Here is a 20,283-nt window from a genome sequence, read left to right on the forward strand (position 1 = left end):
ATCACCCGACTTAATTCGACTACATTCCATTATCCTCGTTTTACTTTTGTTGATGTTCATCTTATATCCTCCATTCAAGACACTGTCCATTCCGTTCAACTGCTCTTCCAAGTCCTTTGCTGTCTCTGACAGAATTACAATGTCATTGGCGAACCTTAAAGTTTTTATTTCTTCATACTAACAAATGTAAATCCACCTGATGATGGAAGTTCAAACCTTTGAAACGCGTCGTGGGGATAAATAAACAGTGACTGATAACAGTAAGCTTGTTGTTTCATTTAATGCCAGTAACAGTCACGGTCCAGCCTAACCTAAAATGTTCGGATTTAAAACAGCGTGATTTCAACCCTGGGTATGGTGGTTCTGACCTTTATCGCACATGTGGGAAAAGAAGGGATGAAAAGTGGGTAGGATGCAGCGTGACGACATTTGCATCGTGTGAGACGTGCACGGTAGTGTTGGGAAGAATTGCGGTGGCAGTTGTTGCCAGTTTGACACCATTAACCCACCTCATAGCTCACATGAACTTCTGAGCTGTGGCCTTTTTTCCGCATTTGCTGACACCATGCTGTTTGAAGTGTCACTGAGCTTGAGGGTGAAGTCGCAGGGCGCCATGCTTTTGTACCATTAAAGAGGAAGTTTGTAGGCACCTTTGAGCCAAATGTCGAACTTATACGTCAGACTGAGAGATTATTATCGTGTTTCGAAAAAGTGAGCCCATAATTTTGTTGCACAGTGAACTATAATGTCGGTTTTTTAGTAGTTTTTAAATTTTATATCTCATGTTCCGTCGGACCAAATCGAGGAGCACATCACCTTGGTCATAGAACGAGTCAGTACATGAAATTGTAACAGAAGAGTAATAATAGATGAAATGAAACGCATATGATTTCTATGCAGACGAAAAGTCATAACTTTAAATAAACGTAATCAACAACATAGGAATAGCTATTTTTTTAAATTTTTCCATGAGTTCCTTGACAGAATGGGAGATTGAGCCAGAGAAAAGTCTTCAGTTCAAACCTGAAAGTGCATGGATTATTGCCAAGAGTTTTGAATTCTTGTGGCAGCGTGTTAAAAATGGATGCAGCAGAATACTGCAGGCGTTTCCGCACAAGAGTCAAGGAGGGTCGTTCCGAATGCAGATTGAATTCCTGCCTGATATTATCTGAATGAAAGCTACTAACTCTTTGAATAAGCTGATATTACTGACAATAAACAACACTGAAGAAAATATGTGTTGAGAGGCCAAACTGCTGAACAGGGGTCGACAAGAGGTTCGCGAACTTACGTCACATACTGCTCGCACCCACCATTTCTGATCAAAAAATACTCCTTTTGAAACAGAAGAGTTACCCCAAAAAATAATACCAGACGTCACAAGGGAATGAAAATAAGCAAAGTAGACTGCTTCTCGTGTTGAACTATCACTTATCACAGTTACTGTTCTAATGGTAAATAAAACAGCGTTTAGTTTTTTAACAAGATCCTGCACATGGGCTTTCCACGACCGCTTACTATCCACGTGAACACCTAGGAATTTGAACCGTTCAGTCTCACTAATCATATGCTCGTTCTGTGTATTCAATATGTCAATTTTCGTTGAATTATGTATTAGAAACTGTGAAAACGGAGTCTTACTGTGACTTAGCATCAGTTTATTTTCTACAAGTAATAAAGTGGCTTCACTACTGAGTACTTTAATTGGTCATGAAACTGACTATTCCGAACGGAAAAGCTGCACACTTCGCTAAGCATTGGGCTACCGTGTGCAGAACAGTACTTGAGTATTCTGCTAGATACCCAGTCATATCCATGAGAGCCCTGAGTATTTAGCGATTTAGTTATTGACTCACTCTACCCCTTGTCTATCATGGTGGAGTATTTCAGGTAACAGTCTCGGAAAGCCGTTTTCTAAGAGATTTGTATGACTCCCTGTAGGAATTAAGCCTCTGTTTAGTTCACCTGCTATATTCGGAAAGTGATTATTAAATACTGTACATATATCTGACTCATCAGTAACTGAAACACTTCTACTACTCACTGACTGTTTATCCTCAACCTTCTCTGCTAACCAGACAGTTCCTTCACGACTGACCATATGGTTTCAATTTTATCGTGTAAATTACCTATTCTATTTGCATACCAAATATATTTTTGACTTCCTAACAACATTTTTAAACACCTTAGAACACTGTTTGTAACGGGCTGCTTCAGCCTCTAACATTTTTGTATAATTTCCACTTTGTTCTACATGATATTCTCATCCCCTTAGTCAGCCACGCAGGCTGCCTCTTAGTGCCAATATCCTGATTTGAACGTTCTCATGGAAAGCAACTTTCAAAGAGCGTGAGAAATGTGTTAAGGAAGCGTTACAGTTATCCTCTAAGTCAGTACAAACATCCTCCCACTTTTGTTCCTGAATGAGGTTTATAAAGGGGTCTATTGCGACTGGGTTAGCTTTTATAAATACTTTATGATTATATTTAACATGCGACTGAGCACAAAAACATTTTATTGTTAAAATTTGTGCATCACGGTTTGAAAGTCCATTCATCTTTTCGCTAACAGAATGTCCCTCTAGTAATGAAGAGTGAGCAAAAATGTTGTCTACCGTGTTGCTACTGTTCCTCTGCACTCTCGTTGGAAAGAATGCAGTCTGCATTAGATGATATGAATTAAGGAGATCTACCAGCATCCTATTTCTTGTACACTCACTTACACAATTAATACATATGTTACCACATTCAACTAATACACTCCCGGAAATTGAAATAAGAACACCGTGAATTCATTGTCCCAGGAAGGGGAAACTTTATTGACACATTCCTGGGGTCAGATACATCACATGATCACACTGACAGAACCACAGGTACATAGACACAGGCAACAGAGCATGCACAATGTCGGCACTAGTACAGTGTATATCCACCTTTCGCAGCAATGCAGGCTGCTATTCTCCCATGGAGACGATCGTAGAGATGCTGGATGTAGTCCTGTGGAACGGCTTGCCATGCCATTTCCACCTGGCGCCTCAGTTGGACCAGCGTTCGTGCTGGACGTGCAGACCGCGTGAGACGACGCTTCATCCAGTCCCAAACATGCTCAATGGGGGACAGATCGGAGATCTTGCTGGCCAGGGTAGTTGACTTACACCTTCTAGAGCACGTTGGGTGGCACGGGATACATGCGGACTTGCACTGTCCTGTTGGAACAGCAAGTTCCCTTGCCGGTCTAGGAATGGTAGAACGATGGGTTCGATGACGGTTTGGATGTACCGTGCACTATTCAGTGTCCCCTCGACGATCACCAGTGGTGTACAGCCAGTGTAGGAGATCGCTCCCCACACCATGATGCCGGGTGTTGGCCCTGTGTGCCTCGGTCGTGTGCAGTCCTGATTGTGGCGCTCACCTGCACGGCGCCAAACACGCATACGACCATCATTGGCACCAAGGCAGAAGCGACTCTCATCGCTGAAGACGACACGTCTCCATTCGTCCCTCCATTCACGCCTGTCGCGACACCACTGGAGGCGGGCTGCACGATGTTGGGGCGTGAGCGGAAGACGGCCTAACGGTGTGCGGGACCGTAGCCCAGCTTCATGGAGACGGTTGCGAATGGTCCTCGCCGATACCCCAGGAGCAACAGTGTCCCTAATTTGCTGGGAAGTGGCGGTGCGGTCCCCTACGGCACTGCGTAGGATCCTACGGTCTTGGCGTGCATCCGTGCGTCGCTGCGGTCCGGTCCCAGGTCGACGGACACGTGCACCTTCCGCCGACCACTGGCGACAACATCTATGTACTGTGGAGACCTCACGCCCCACGTGTTGAGCAATTCGGCGGTACGTCCACCCGGCCTCCCGCATGCCCACTATACACCCTCGCTCAAAGTCCGTCAACTGCACATACGGTTCACGTCCACGCTGTCGCGGCATGCTACCAGTGTTAAAGACTGCGATGGAGCTCCGTATGCCACGGCAAACTGGCTGACACTGACGGCGGCGGTGCACAAATGCTGCGCAGCTAGCGCCATTCGACGGCCAACACCGCGGTTGCTGGTGTGTCCGCTGTGCCGTGCGTGTGATCATTGCTTGTACAGCCCTCTCGCAGTGTCCGGAGCAAGTATGGTGGATCTGACACACCGGTGTCAATGTGTTCTTTTTTCCATTTCCAGGAGTGTATTTTTTACTTCCTATTAAGTGAACCAAGTACCCTCCACAGCTTGAGCAGAACTGTTCTGAAATCAGAGTCAGGGGACCCGTAAACAACAACAATTACGCCCACTAAATTCAACCACAGCCGCACAACATATACAAATACCTGTTCCATGCAGTGCTTTGAAATATCAGTGGACTCAACTGGAATACCGTTTTTCACGCACATGGCCACTGCCCCACGCCACAAATAACTCCAAGAAAAACAACCAGTTAACTTGCATCCTGGTAAAGGAAGCCTCTGAAGTATCACATTATTTAAGAAGTGCTCTGAAATACCAATAACGCCAGAGTCCACATCTACACTGCTGGCCATTAAAATTGCTACACCAAGAAGAAATGCAGATGATAAACGGGTATTCATTTGACAAATATATTATACTAGAACTGACATGTGATTATATTTTCACGCAATTTGGGTGCATAGATCCTGACAAATCAGGACCCAGAACAACCACCTCTGATCGTAATAACGGCCTTGATACGCCTGGGTATTGGGTCAAACAGAGCTTGGATGGCGTGTACAGGTACAGCTGCCCGTGCAGCTTCAACACGATACCACAGTTCATCAACAGTAGTGACTGGCGTATTGTGACGAGCTAGTTGCTCGGCCGCCATTGACCAGACGTTTACAGTTGGTGATATATCTGGAGAATGTGCTGGCCAGGGCAGCAGTCGAACATTTTCTGTATCCAGAAAGGCCCATATAGGACCTGCAACATGCGGTCGTGCATTATCCTGTGAAATGTAGGGTTTCGCAGGGATCCAATGAAGGGTAGAGCCACGGGTCGTAACACATCTGAAATGTAACGTCCACTGCTCAAAGTGCCGTCGATGCGAACAAGAGGTGACCGAGACTTGTAACCAATGGCACCCCATACCATCACGCTGGTGATACGCCAGTATGGAGATGACGAATACACGCTTCCAATGTGCCTTCACTGCGATGTCGCCAAACACGGATGCGACCATCATGATGCTGTAAACAGAACCTGGATTCATCCGAAAAAAAGACGTTTTGGCATTCGTTCACCCAGGTTCGTCGTTGAGTACACCATCGCAGGCGCTCCTGTCTGTGATGCAGCGCCAAGGGTAACCGCAACCATGGTCTCCGAGTTGATAGTCCATGCTGCTGCAAACGTCGTCGAACTGTTCGTGCAGATGGTTGTTGTCTTGAAAACGTCCCCATCTGTTAACTCAGGGATCGAGACGTGGCTGCACGATCCGTTACAGCCATGCTGCTAAGATGGCTGTCATCTCGACTGCTAGTGATACGAGGCCGTTGGGATCCAGCACGGCGTTCCGTATTACCCTCCTGAACCCACGCCATTTCTCCTCCTTACACGAGGCATCACAACAACGTTTCACCAGGCAACGCCGGTCAACTGCTGTTTGTGTATGAGAAATCGGTTGGAAACTTTCCTCATGTCAGCACGTTGTAGGTGTCGCCACCGGCGCCACCCTTGTGTGAATGCTCTGAAAAGCTAATCATTTGCATGTCACAGCATCTTCTTCCTGTCGGTTAAATTTCGCAACTGTAGGACGTCATCTTCGTGATACAGCAATTTGAATGGCCAGTAGTGTACATGCAGTTTACTAACTTTATCTTTATTACCTTGTATATTTTGATGAAATATGCTAATTCCCTCATTACGTGGATACCTAACCTTGTCGAAAATGGTTCCTTTGTTAGAGAGACAGCCTTTAAGCAGTAATACCTACCAGCTGATTTCAGTCTAAAAAAAGATGCAGCTCTAACACCAACTACTAAAGGAATTTCCCCGTGAATGATCCCACCACCCACCACTACGGTGTCACATACAAGCTTTGCCAACCTCCACTTCCCATACCTCTTGAGGTGAAAGCAATGCCAGTGAAATCCGCCCTGTTGACAGACTCAACTGACACCACTGCAATGTGAGACATGCGCTCCGCCTTCAGTGCCTTCTCAAGCTTCATGTTAATACGCCTGACAGCTTTGATAAGACGCTGGAACAGCGGCATGAAATGCACATTCGTGCCACCAGTTTGAGTACCTATCTTTTCCAGGTCACCACCTGTGTCATACCCCCGGTCCCTATCAAGACTATTCTCAGATCCACCCGCAATCACACCTTATCCTCTTTTGTAAAATTCCTACGTAACTCCCCTGTGTTAACAGTCGCCTGAGCCACAGCCTTCACAATGCTGGTGTCACGGTATTCACTCCTCAACACTACCTGTAACTGCTGGTCTACACCTCTCTATGACAACTGCCTAACAGCTGCAAGCTTCCAACACCTGCAGCTACATGAAGTTCCTCGGGCTATCAAGAATACAACGATTTAACTCCGTAATTCGATTTTCTTTTATGTTTCTTAAACTGCACCACTGGCGACCGACGTTCTTAGGGTGCCAGTACGTCGTTGCTTATGCAGTCGTGTGCCAGGTAATATCATCTCCGCCAGCCGTTCCCGATACTGCATGGCTTGTTGCATCTACGTCTTCATCTACATGGATACTCTGCAAATCACATTTAAGTGCCTGGCAGAGGGTTCATCGAACCACTTCACAATTCTCTATCATTCCAATCTCGTATAGCGCGCGGAAAGAATGAACACCTATACCTTTCCGTACGAGCTCTGGTTTCCCTTATTTTATCGTGGTGACCGTTCCTCCCTATGTAGGCCGGTGTCAACAAAATATTTTCGCATTCGGAGGAGAAAGTTGGTGATTGGAATTTCGTGAGAAGATTCCGTCGCAACGAAAAACGCCTTTCTTTTAATGACGTCCAGCCCAAATCCTGTATCATTTCTGTGACACTCTCTCCCATATTTCGCGATAGTACAAAACGTGCTGCCTTTCTTTAAACTTTTTCGTTGTACTCCGTCAGTCCTATCTGGTAAGGATCCCACACCGCGCAGCAGTATTCAAAAAGAGGACGGGCAAGCGTAGTGTAAGCAGTCTCCTTAGTAGCTCTGTTACATTTTCTAAGTGTCCTGCCAATAAAACGCAGTCTTTGGTTAGCCTTCCCCACAACATGTTCTGTGTGTTCCTTCAATTTAAGTTGTTCGTAATTGTAATACCTAGGTATTTAGTTGAATTTACGGCTTTTAGATTAGACTGATTTATCGTGCAACCGAAGTTTAACGAGTTCCTTTTAGCACTCATGTGGATGACCTCACACTTTTCGTTATTTAGGGTCAATTGCCACTTTTCTTTATGACCCACACGAGGATTAAGATTGCGTACTGCGTTCGTCATAGGCGACTCACCACATCTTTTTTGCTTTAATTGTTAGCTGGATTGGTCATAAAGCATGCACCTCTAGTAGTCAGACGGTCAATGATCTACGAGCTTCGACAGAGAACGTGAGGAGATAGGGTCCAGAATAGATTACTCAACCAAGACAATGCACAAGCACATCGGCCTATATTATTCAACAATTTTGGACTATAAACAAGATGATAATTTTCCCCGCCCGCAGTGCCCACACTCCGAGTGACTTCCTTTCCTTCTGACACCATAGTGGACATTCAGGTGAATTTGCGGGGGGTTTAGGGTTCTCATGTCGTTTGCTACCGTAAATAATTCTAACATCCCTTGGCCCAAATTGGACGAGGATACTTATCTTTTAAAACCCTTCCAATTGTTTTCGGTTAAAGTGAATATATACATCGCGAGGTGGTGCGTTTCGCCTGCACGGGCGAAACATTTACTCTTTGACACCGCGGTGCTCCAAGGAGAGCGAAGAAAAGTAAGAAAATCGGAATGTGACTGGATTTTGTTACGGGACACGATAACGAGAGGAATGTAGGAAGTGTGTACAATGAAATAGTCATTGTTAGCCGCCATATTATGTAATTTGTATTTTTGAGATTCACAAGCAGTATGCAATGTTAATGTGGAGTTTAGTAAGGGCCAAATACAGTCTGTTGCATTTTAAAGATAACTGCGCGTATTTAATTTTTATCAAAGAATTCTGTGAGGAGCTATTATGCACTACAAGCTTGTATAGGACTTCGGACATTTGCTGGTCGATGTCTGCGGCAGAACCTGCTTCTATCACACGGTCCAAGCATAGAGAAAGTTTTTTCTGATAAAAAGAACTCATTTCACTCGCCGACAATCATCGAATGACCAAATGCGAATGGCAGCGTTCCAATTCGAGAAGATCCTATTCAAGTTTTCTTTCTCTTACATTTCAAGAATTTTACAGGCAACCGCCGGATTCGGCAGCTGCTTATCTACCACGAGAGTAACTTGTCTACGTGTAAGAAATTTCCCGGCGGAGGTTCGAGTCCTCCATCGGGCATGGGTGTGTGTGTTTGTCCTTAGTATAATTTAGGTTAAGTAGTGTGTAAGCTTAGGGACTGATAACCTTAGCAGTTAAATCCCATAAGATTTCACACACATTTGGACATTTTTTGTAAGAAATTACGTACACTGTGGGGATCGTCGACCCGATAGTGTTCTTCACGGACATACAGAGACACTACATACACACTAGTTCAGTAACAACGAGTTTAATATTACCAGCTTGAAAAGCATTAATTTCTTCTCCTTGAGAAGTAAATATACTATATAATTCACCTTTACTGCACTGGGACAAAGATGTACGAGCGCACTGAGTAAGTAATGAATAATATCCTTGATCAAGTGTTTAGTTTTATCTGTGGTTGACTTGCTTGTCAGTCGATTGTGCATCTATGAGGCATTCGTATTTGAGCCATAGAAGCGAGCACTTGAATTTTTCAGAGGATGAGATTGGTTTCTTGTGAATCTGAGAGAAATTATCTGGAATACTTTATTATGGAGATGAAAACTCATTTATAAAGCTTTCTCGTTCTTTATATTAACGGAGAAGATTTTGGATGAAGTTTCAAGGTAACGAAGGCATGCTCAAAAATGAAATGTTTGTCAGAACTATTAATTGTAGGAAATCTTTGTCCCTCAGATAACTTTCACGATTAGTGTTAATTTGATGTCTTTGTTTCTCATCATGTCAGAAGTAATTCAGTTGGTTGAAATGTTAGAAGGCTTTTTTTTTTGCAATGGTAAAATTTTGTAATTGTTAGTCTTCTTATTCTGTGCAGACTCTTTGTCAATAATTAGAATTTGATTTCTCAAGAGTGATTTTCTTTAGAGTGAAGACCACCTCCATGATTCATTGTACAGTTGTGAAGATTTTGTTGTGTGTGCTTGCACCTTGCCCCACACGAAGTCGCAGATTGTGATGTAGAGTAAATTATCTATCTTTAGCTGCTGCATCTGCTGATTTGTATTTGTTTTCGAGAACGTCATCACTCCACACACAAAACCGCATTATTTCAGGGCAGATTTCACCTGCCACTCACGAGCAAACGGCGTTGCCATGTGTAGTGCTAGCTGGTAATTAATTTTCAGTGAATACTGTTGGTGATTTCAAGCAGTTATACTCTTCCAGGTAGAGCAGTAATTTATTTCTTGTGGATATTTCAAGTCAAACTTGCACTTGATATCGTGCAATGTTCATAATGTACTTCGGAACTGAGATTTAATACGTAGCATTCACTGAGCACACAATTAGTTTGTTTTGGCATTTCATTAGGTACATGTTCTTCTTTCAGATTTTGCATTTCACGAAGTTTAAAGTTTTATTTCATGACACTGTTCACATGCACAACACAGGGCCAACCAAAAGTGAGTTTTGCTCAGGAATTGAATACGGTACGTGAAGTATATGTTACATGAGGAGAAAGTTTTGGAAATCAATGTATATCCGGTTTTCTCATATACAGACAATACAATATATGTCTATAGAAGGCTTACACATGTCGACCTCTTTTGCTTAGGATACTGCTTTGGTTTTTCTGTGATTACGTAACTAGATTGCAACACAGGTTTTCGAAAGCAAATCAGCGCTACGCTTATATGTACTAACATTCGTATTTTCGCTTTCAGATATTGTACTTTCACAGTCATCGTTGTGTGTGATTTTGTGTGAATTTTTTTTCTGTTTTTGAAAAAAATATTGAGTGTGAAAATCTTTGTTGCGTAGGCAGATAATAGTACAAGCTGTGTGAAATATTTCAGTGTTACCCAGGTTTTCTGCAGATATTCTGTTGCGTAAAATAACTTATTACTTTTGGTTATCTAACTACAGAGAGAAATTTTGCTCGGTAATTCAGTTTTTATATTTGAACATTATGGCTAGCAGCACATACGACTTGCCAACACAGATGTGCTCTTTATCAGGAAACACGACAAAACAGATATTCAACAGTGAGCAGGAAATTGAGAAATTTCGCAACAACCACCTTTTGAGACAGTCGATTCGGGTTTTGCTTCAGTTTCTTTTAATAAAGCAGTACACGAGCCAACATCAATTATTGGCACTACACACTCAGTCGTTGCAAATCCAGCAAAGATAAATGCGGAAAGGAATAATCCAAATTTGTTAGAGATGCTACTAGAGACGGATAACAAAACACAAAATCACAAGAAGAAATAAGTAAAGACGTTAAAAGTACGAAAAATGAGCTCACAGCTCACATTCGGAAACTTGGAAAAACAGAGAAACTTTTCTATAGAAATCCTACAAGATTAGGGATGACTCACAACCTACTAATACGAGACTAGAGGTCAGGCTACGCAACCTTGAAAGCGAACAAAATAATTTAAAAACTACACAACAGAACGACAAAAAAGAGCTACTGGCAAAAATAAATACCTCTGTACCGAGCGCAGTATTCTCGCAACTCACGAGCGGCTTAATATCACCGCCGAAACAATTAGAGAACAGGTAAACACAATGAGACTGAACTCTGACGAAAAAAAAAAAAAACTACAAAAATGGCAAATATGTCTACAAATAACAACAATGATTCTGATGTTGCAAATTCTGTACCATTTGATGACACAACCGGATATCAGGCACTTAGGAATTTTAAAGAAAGTCAGATTAAAGTAATCAACAACAGAAAAAAACGACCTGCGAGAACAGTTGACACATATCGGACGCAAGCTAAATAATAATGACGGCACCAATGACTTCACGCGTTCACGCTCACACCCACGATCTGAAACTTGGGATGAAACTAAAAATTTGTGACGTCTCTCTGACTTTCTCACAGAACAATACTTTTCACGTAGACGTGACAGGGAGCCGCCCGTCAGGCGAAATAAACAACATTCTGACTCTCACCAAAACGACAATTCCGATTACAAGCACTTTCTCTCTGTTCGTAAATCCAAAATTTCTCGAAACTTTGGCAACGACATTCACCCCCAAGCCTAGGTTAGATCAATTTTTCTTTTCACTACCACCAAATTGGCCTTTATGTGTAGATATCTTGAAGGCGAGCCAGCCGTGAGATAAGCGGTCTGTAATCAGAGATTGTGAAAGTGGAACTGATTTTTACCACGCTGTCTTGTCTTCGTACTGGTCGCAACCTACCCAGGATCGAGTAAAGCATAGTACAGTAATGATGAAAAATTTCGTTCAATCCGAGTTTTCTTGTCGAGTCAGATGTTTTGAGAAGATTTTACGTAGGAATCAGTATCTCACAAATCCGCAGGGTCCATCTGAGTCGTTACGCATTTGCTTAGCAAAATTGCCTTCATATTTGTGTCACGTAATGTTGCCAGCAAGAAAGAAAAAGGACGACCTAGATGCTTTCTAAGTTTGCGAACCGGAACTGCAAGGCTCCAAGTGATTCCAAGGCTTTCAGACCAGGCTGGTTCAGATAGGGTAGCATTTCTCTCTCTCTTTCTAAGTCTTTCCTATCGTCTATCATCATATCTTCTTAAAATTTGAATACTTTCTGTGTTTTTCTTTCAATTGCTTTTACTTCCATTGTAATTACTGAAAAAAATAATTGCTGTTTGTAATATGGATTATGTTTTGTAATCTACATGAAAATCTGTAAAACGAACACACTTTTATAAAATGTAGGGCAACAGATAACGGGAAATAAATCAAATTCAAATTCGCTTTGCAACAAGAACTGGAAATAGACTACGGACACCGTATCACTCGAAAATTTGACAACAGACGACATGACTCGCGACTTTGATTTCCACCGTACGATGATAGAAATTACGAACGCTCTCGCAAAACTCGTTATCACAGACAGACTTACAGACGACAAAACAGGAATCATCCGTATGATGACTTTTACCACGCTCTCCTTGGTGTATATTGGTCGCAAGCTACTCAGGAGCATGTGAGAACTGTGGTAGGGAAGGCGAATGGTCGACTTCGGTTTACTGGGAGAATTTTCTGTAAAGGACAGCGCGTATAGGACGCTGGTGCGACCTGTTCTTGGGTACTGCTCCAGTGTTTGGGATCCGTACCAAGTCGGATTGAAGGAAGACATCGAAGCAATTCAGAGGCGGGCTGCTAGATTTGTTACCGATAGGTTCGAACAACAAGCAAGTGTTACGGTGATGCTTTGGGAACTCAAATGGGAATCCCTGGAGGGAAGACGACGTTCTTTTCAAGAAATGCTGTTGAGATAATTTAATAAACCGACGTTTGTAGCTGACTACCGAACGATTCTACTGTCGCCAGCAAACATTGCACGTGAAGACCACGAAGATAAGAGACGAGAAATTAGGATTCATACGGAGCCTTGCAGACATTCGTTTTTCCCTCGCTCTGTTTGCGAGTGGAACAGCAAAGTACAGGGTACTTTCCACCACGCACCGTACTGTGGCTTGTGGAGTATCTACACTCCTGGAAATGGAAAAAAGAACACATTGACACCGGTGTGTCAGACCCACCATACTTGCTCCGGACACTGCGAGAGGGCTGTACAAGCAATGATCACACGCACGGCACAGCGGACACATCAGGAACCGCGGTGTTGGCCGTCGAATGGCGCTAGCTGCGCAGCATTTGTGCACCGCCGCCGTCAGTGTCAGCCAGTTTGCCGTGGCATACGGAGCTCCATCGCAGTCTTTAACACTGGTAGCATGCCGCGACAGCGTGGACGTGAACCGTATGTGCAGTTGACGGACTTTGAGCGAGGGCGTATAGTGGGCATGCGGGAGGCCGGGTGGACGTACGGCCGAATTGCTCAACACGTGGGGCGTGAGGTCTCCACAGTACATCGATGTTGTCGCCAGTGGTCGGCGGAAGGTGCACGTGCCCGTCGACCTGGGACCGGACCGCAGCGACGCACGGATGCACGCCAAGACCGTAGGATCCTACGCAGTGCCGTAGGGGACCGCACCGCCACTTCCCAGCAAATTAGGGACACTGTTGCTCCTGGGGTATCGGCGAGGACCATTCGCAACCGTCTCCATGAAGCTGGGCTACAGTCCCGCACACCGTTACACCGTTAGGCCGTCTTCCGCTCACGCCCCAACATCGTGCAGCCCGCCTCCAGTGGTGTCGCGACGGGCGTGAATGGAGGGACGAATGGAGACGTGTCGTCTTCAGCGATGAGAGTCGCTTCTGTCTTGGTGCCAATGATGGTCGTATGCGTGTTTGGCGCCGTGCAGGTGAGCGCCACAATCAGGACTGCATACGACCGAGGCACACAGGGCCAACACCCGGCATCATGGTGTGGGGAGCGATCTCCTACACTGGCCGTACACCGCTGGTGATCGTCGAGGGGACACTGAATAGTGCACGGTACATCCAAACCGTCATCGAACCCATCGTTCTACCATTCCTAGACCGGCAAGGGAACTTGCTGTTCCAACAGGACAATGCACGTCCGCATGTATCCCGTGCCACCCAACGTGCTCTAGAAGGTGTACGTCAACTACCCTGGCCAGCAAGATCTCCGGATCTGTCCCCCATTGAGCATGTTTGGGACTGGATGAAGCGTCGTCTCACGCGGTCTGCACGTCCAGCACGAACGCTGGTCCAACTGAGGCGCCAGGTGGAAATGGCATGGCAAGCCGTTCCACAGGACTACATCCAGCATCTCTACGATCGTCTCCATGGGAGAATAGCAGCCTGCATTGCTGCGAAAGGTGGATATACACTGTACTAGTGCCGACATTGTGCATGCTCTGTTGCCTGTGTCTATGTGCCTGTGGTTCTGTCAGTGTGATCATGTGATGTATCTGACCCCAGGAATGTGTCAATAAAGTTTCCCCTTCCTGGGACAATGAATTCAAGGTGTTCTTATTTCAATTTCCAGGAGTGTATGTAGATGTAGATGTAGTTGCACACTGTTAAAAGCAAAAAAGTTGTCGTGACAGAAGCCGTGGCGCGTACTGCATTCTCGACGAGCACACACCGTCGCCCAGCAACTGGTCGCTGCTCGACAGCTGGTCAGGGCCGTGGCGTGGACTGTGGAGCCAGCCCCGCCTGGGGCACACCTCGCCTACTCGCGAGAAGTCGCACGCCGAGCTTGCACCTCCGTACCGCTCTGGAGCGCTCTCACTGTACACTGGCCGCGAAGACGGAGCTAAAAGTTCTCGGTCGCGTCCAGAAGCGGCATTCGTATCAATGGAATTTTCGTTGTGTGGATAAAGGAGATTATGGTACTACGTGTCCTGTTTGAACAGTGAAGTAATGAACATGCCGCCTATCCACATCTACATATATGCTCTGCCAACCACTGTGAAATGCATGGCCGAGGGTACTTTTCATTGTACTACTTATTAAGGGCTTCTGCCTTTCCCATTCGATTATGAAGCGGAAAAAGAACGCTGATCAAATGCGTATGTGGACGCAGTGAAGTTTCATTTCGTTTCCTCCTGCCATTACGGGTGTGCTGGTGTAATCTGTCGCCAGTGGCGTAAGCTGTCGCCAGCACACCTGTCGGCAAAGATGTAGCGCAAAGATCGATAGTAGGCGCTGGATCGAGCGCGCCTATCACGAGAGAGGCCAGAGACACACTGACAAGCAAGATGCCGCCAACACCCTCTCGACAGCATGTATTTAGGCTGCCGCCGCTGACCAGAGGGTCTCACTGACTAACACACACTCCAGTTTGACGTCTATCAGTTCAATCGCCAGCGGGCGTAGTTCATAACAGGCTACGACAGTACACAGTGACCAGAATTGTGATAGTAGCAAGTCTAATGACATTGTCTGCAAGAGGACTACTACTGATGAGCTTATACCACAACACATGGACTGTGTTCAAGTCAAGCAGCAGCCACCTGTTCATGTAAACAAAAATCAGTATTACTTCAAGTGTGCATTTGTGTTGTAGAGAGAGAGGATACTGGCCACCCGTAACAACATCCTCTTCCTTGGTACAAGACCCTACAGTGGCGACGAGGGTACTACAACGGGTGCTTCACTTTTGTCAAGCAGTATATTTTGTCGTTCTGGATACACTTAGTATAGCTATCTTTGCTGATTCACCGTGTTTTAGCTGTAAATTTATTAATTTTCGACTCGAAAATGAAAAAAAAGCTGCATAATCTGGGGCAATGTGTACAAAACAGTCGTATTGTTTGCAGTGCCTATATAAAAACAGTTTCCTAAGTGACAGAAACCAGTAAGTAGTCATGTTCCACGACTCTCCAGCGCCGGATCACAAAGACTGTGATGTATAAACGAAAGTGCTCCTTAGTTCAGAAAGCCGGAAGCAGTAGATGAACTAGCACCGAGAATGCAATTAGTTCTGCCTTTAGTTCTGACTTCAACTGAGGCCGCGAATGTGGGTTTACCCACTGGTTAGCGTCAGGTCTGCAGACGGCTTGTACATCCTTTTGCACAAATGAAAGTAACAAAGCATGGAAACCAATTACGGTTCGTAGTTCAGTTTGTCCCACAAGATGAGCAATCAGAAAACTCGTTACTCCGCTGGAATCACATAACCTGAGGAGTCGATGGAGAGAGGCCAAAAATAACACACGTGCAGCTAGAATTTATGACGGCAGGAAATGTCGCGAGATTATACAGCTAAGTTAATTTGCGACAGTTATTCGAAATAGCATCGGCGTTACTCTTTATGATGCACGATATTGTAAAATGAACCATTAACAGCAACAACATATGAAATTCCTACAGACTTATAACCACTGAACCGATATTTTATTACTTGGAAACGGTGAACAATTCTATAACTGAAGCTTTGAGATGGCAGTGTATCTTTAACCGTGAATTATAGGATGGGTGCTGTTTCGCTCCTAAAACCACATCAATTTCATCACGGCAGTCGGAAACTGATAAATAGCTTGCTATACTAACTGTCGTTCACACTCTTTTTTCTTTTTTTTTTTCGAAATGGTAACGGTTGTCGCGAGTTCCTCTACACATCCGGACCTTTATCCTAAATGTCAATTTGAAATCTTAATAACAGGAAACAAATCATGCCGTGTTGTTATCTACACTATTTGCAATATCTGCATCTGCATCTACATCGACATGATTACTCTGCAGTTCACAATTAAGTGCCTGGACTAATTGAACCACTTTCAACCTATTACTCTACCGTTCCACTCTCGAGGGAAAAACGGGCACTTGAATCTTACCGTGCGAGCTCTGATTTCTCTTATTTTATTTTGACGATCATTTCTCCCTGTATAGGTGGGGGCCAACCAAATATTTTCGCAATCGGAGGAGAAAGTTGGTGATTGAAATTTCATGAGAAGATCCTGCAGAAACGAAAAAAAGCCTTTGTTTTACTGATTGCCACCCCAGTTCACGTATCATATCCATGGTACTCTGTCCCCATTTCGCGATAATACAAAAGTGCTGTCCCTTCTTTCAATTGTTCGATGTCCTCCGTCAGTGCCATCTGTTGCGGACTCCATCCTGCACAGAATTACTCCAGAAGAGGGCGGACGCACTTTCTAAGTATTCTCCAGTAAAATGCAACCTTTGGCTTGCTTTCTCCGCAGTATTATCTATGTGATCCTTCCAGTCTAAGTCATTTGTAATTGTGATCCCTAAATATTTAGTTGAATTTACAACTTTAGCCAATTCGCTTGTTTAAATGAATGATATACCTCCATTCTTACAACGCCGAAATTTTTTTTATCTGTGTAAATACTTTTAAAAAATCTGTGTAAACAATTATTAATTATAGGGACATCGCACTGGGTCTTAATGCCCTGTTGGAACTTTGACAGTATATGAAAATGTTTCCAAGTTAGCTGTAACAGTAATGTTGACATAAGTGACACGGAAACAGGATGTACTGTTTCTGATTATTTTTATTTCTTTTTAAAAATGTACCGCCAGTCCCCAACATTCACACCTTGTTTGCGACACTTGTAAGCACTCTTTTGGTGGATAAGAAAAAACTTTTTACGTACATATAGTAAATTACATTATTATCAGTGTTCAAGAAATTCACATTAATATTAAAGAATGTTCAAATTACTAGGTAAGTGCTTATAAGTATAAGGAATATGCAGCTGTTACCAGTGGAATGTTTTTTTTTTTCAGTATATATACTGATGCAAAGAATTGTTTCGTTTACTATTGCTATTACTGTTTCACCTACTACTACAATCACTGCTGTTCTTTCTTTTGACACTTCCCTGAATTCAGCCTGGTGATACGTTTATTGTATGTGCTATGAGAAAAATCTATAGTAGTCTGAAGATAAAGTTATTTTCTCTAAAGCAGCGTAAGAGATATTTGAAAGTGACCGGTTAATTGAAAGTGATTTTAAGTTTCATCAGACATTTACGGGTACTGAGAAATTGTAAGCATTTTAATAGACAATATTTGAGATACTTTACAATCTGAAAACTAAGTGACTTTATTCAAAAGTGAATTTTTTCATAATAGTAAACTACATGAAACATTTAATTTAAAGCGGAGAAAAGCTGCATTTGTAGTGTCTTATGTGTTGTACAGCTTCCGACGTTAAACTTTCTTTTTTGCCTAAACTCAACAGGAAAAAATTCGCGTAGACTACGGAAACCTTGTCTTCCTTGCCTACAACATTAAAGAAAGAAGATTTTCGTAGAAGACTGTGGGTCATTATATTGTTCTCTTGGGGATGCAACGATACTACAGCGTCCCTGAGATAAATAACCGAAAAATAAAAATCTACTTAACAACTTGGGAATCGCGCACGAGAGGAGACAGTACACACTGCGCATGCTCGGCTTTCCGCGTAGGCCACGCTGCAATTTACAGTCAGTTAAATACCGGAAACAGGAATGCTTCCTCCCGAAGCTGCTTACATTGGAGATAAAAACGTGTCACTATTCTAAGAGTTGTTTCTCCACCACCGCCTCAAACGCGGTTCTTTTGCAGAATATTTTTATAAGTTATTAATTTATTATCCCCGAAGTTTACGCTTTTGATGTTTCTACCGGCTTCCTATTTAGTTTTCGGGGTGGCCTTAGCTCTAATTTTCTGTTTAAAGACGGTCGTACATTTACGAGTTAAAAGTTTTAAATACCTTGATGAAAATTTTAGAGTATGTGCTTTTTCCAGGTTTTAAGTAGATCGCTTTTATAGATTGGCTGTAAAAACCTAACCGATTTTATTTTCTTTTACCCGCCATTGCCAAAACTCTAGTAAGTTGTTTTACACTTCGGACTCTGATAAACACTTGATGATGCAAACATAGTTTGCGGAACCGATCGTATCATTAAATAAATAAATTTTTAACAATCCCAGCGATCCTTTTTATTCAACACGGAATATTTCGACTGTGCTCTACATACAAATAGTTGTAGAATTCTCAAACCCCGGACATTTTCGCATCCCGGACAGCACTAAAAACCCTGGACTGTCCAGGTTAATCCCGGAAGTATGCTAAGCCTATTTTTGGAACAATGCGTTGCGTAATTTGTCTCGCGCGCCACACATTGTTAAGGTGGCATGGATTTTGGACGCGACTGCTGAAAATTCTGAGCAAGGGACTTAAGGAACGTTTCATACACGTACAAAAAATACAAAAAACGGAGCAAGACTCAAAAGGTACAAAAATTTGAATTGTAATAAACGGACAAAGATTAACAAGTGTTTAGAAGATGCGGCTTGAAGCTGGAGGTATCTCGTAGCACCCTCCGCACCAAGGAGTCTGAGAATTGGGAAGTCGTTTCGTGACTCAAGATTTCTCCTGCATCGCTCACGCCATTGTCCGCAGGTGTAGGTTCGCACAACGTCCACAGCCCAAAATGGCTCTCGCGTCAGTCTCCCAGCGGGAAGTGAAAGCGCTCCGGCGACGGAGTCGTATGGCTTGAGGGCAGCGATTTCAATAACCGGAGGAATTACCGCCGGTAAACCAGTATGAATGGCGCTTCGGGAGTGGCTTCGAGCGCACTGACCGCTGGTGATCGCAGCCGAACGGGGTCAGTTCAGCACAATGAACTTTGTCAACTAGTCAGTTCCATGTCGTTTATTAATTTTTACTGCTGTGTTTTTCGTAATGCTGTTTTATGTTATACAGGGCGTCCCAGGACGAATCGTCAGCATTCGCGGATATGAGGAGACGATCATTCCAAGCAAAAAAGTATGGTCAACATGGGCTCTGAAACGCATACCTTAACCCTGTATTACTACCCCTCGTAAAATTTGCAGCTTGTACCAATTTGCTGTTCCTGCCAATGTAGTACTGTCAGTATAGGGTAGAAAACAAGACATTTTGTACTTATTTTGTACGTGACATACCACTGGAGACCCTATAACTGTAATTGACTAGTGCATGAATTATAAATTATGTCTTTCTTTGAATAAAATGTTTAGTTGTAAAATTTACGATGGTTTAGCAGCAACGTAATATTTTCCCGGTTTTAGTGTTCTAGGATTAAGAGCAGTAAGCACTTATTCATCTTCGTTACTGTGAAGCAGATCTCATCTACAGGAAGCCCTTTTCTTTCCATATTTATAGAGGTGGTAGTATGGGCCAAAACAAAAAGAGTGACTAAACATGGACTCCCAACTGCATACCGTAAGAGCTATGACCTCTTGTTCACCTTCTTGACTGTCAAATATATTTCTACGGAGCAAGTACTTATTGCTGTTAAGGTTTGCATTTTAGAGTCTATATTTACCAGACTCTTTTTTTTTTCATACTACCACCTCTAAGAATTTGGAAAGCAAAGAGCTTGCAGTACAAGAGCGTTGTTTCATAGTATCGAAGATGAAGAAGTACTCACAGCTCTTAAAAGATGCATTTTAGAGCCCATGTTTACTAGAGTTTTTTGCTTCGAATGTTCGCTCG

This window comes from Schistocerca americana, chromosome 1 (assembly GCF_021461395.2).
Source record: "Schistocerca americana isolate TAMUIC-IGC-003095 chromosome 1, iqSchAmer2.1, whole genome shotgun sequence".
NCBI classification, from domain to species: domain Eukaryota; kingdom Metazoa; phylum Arthropoda; class Insecta; order Orthoptera; family Acrididae; genus Schistocerca; species Schistocerca americana.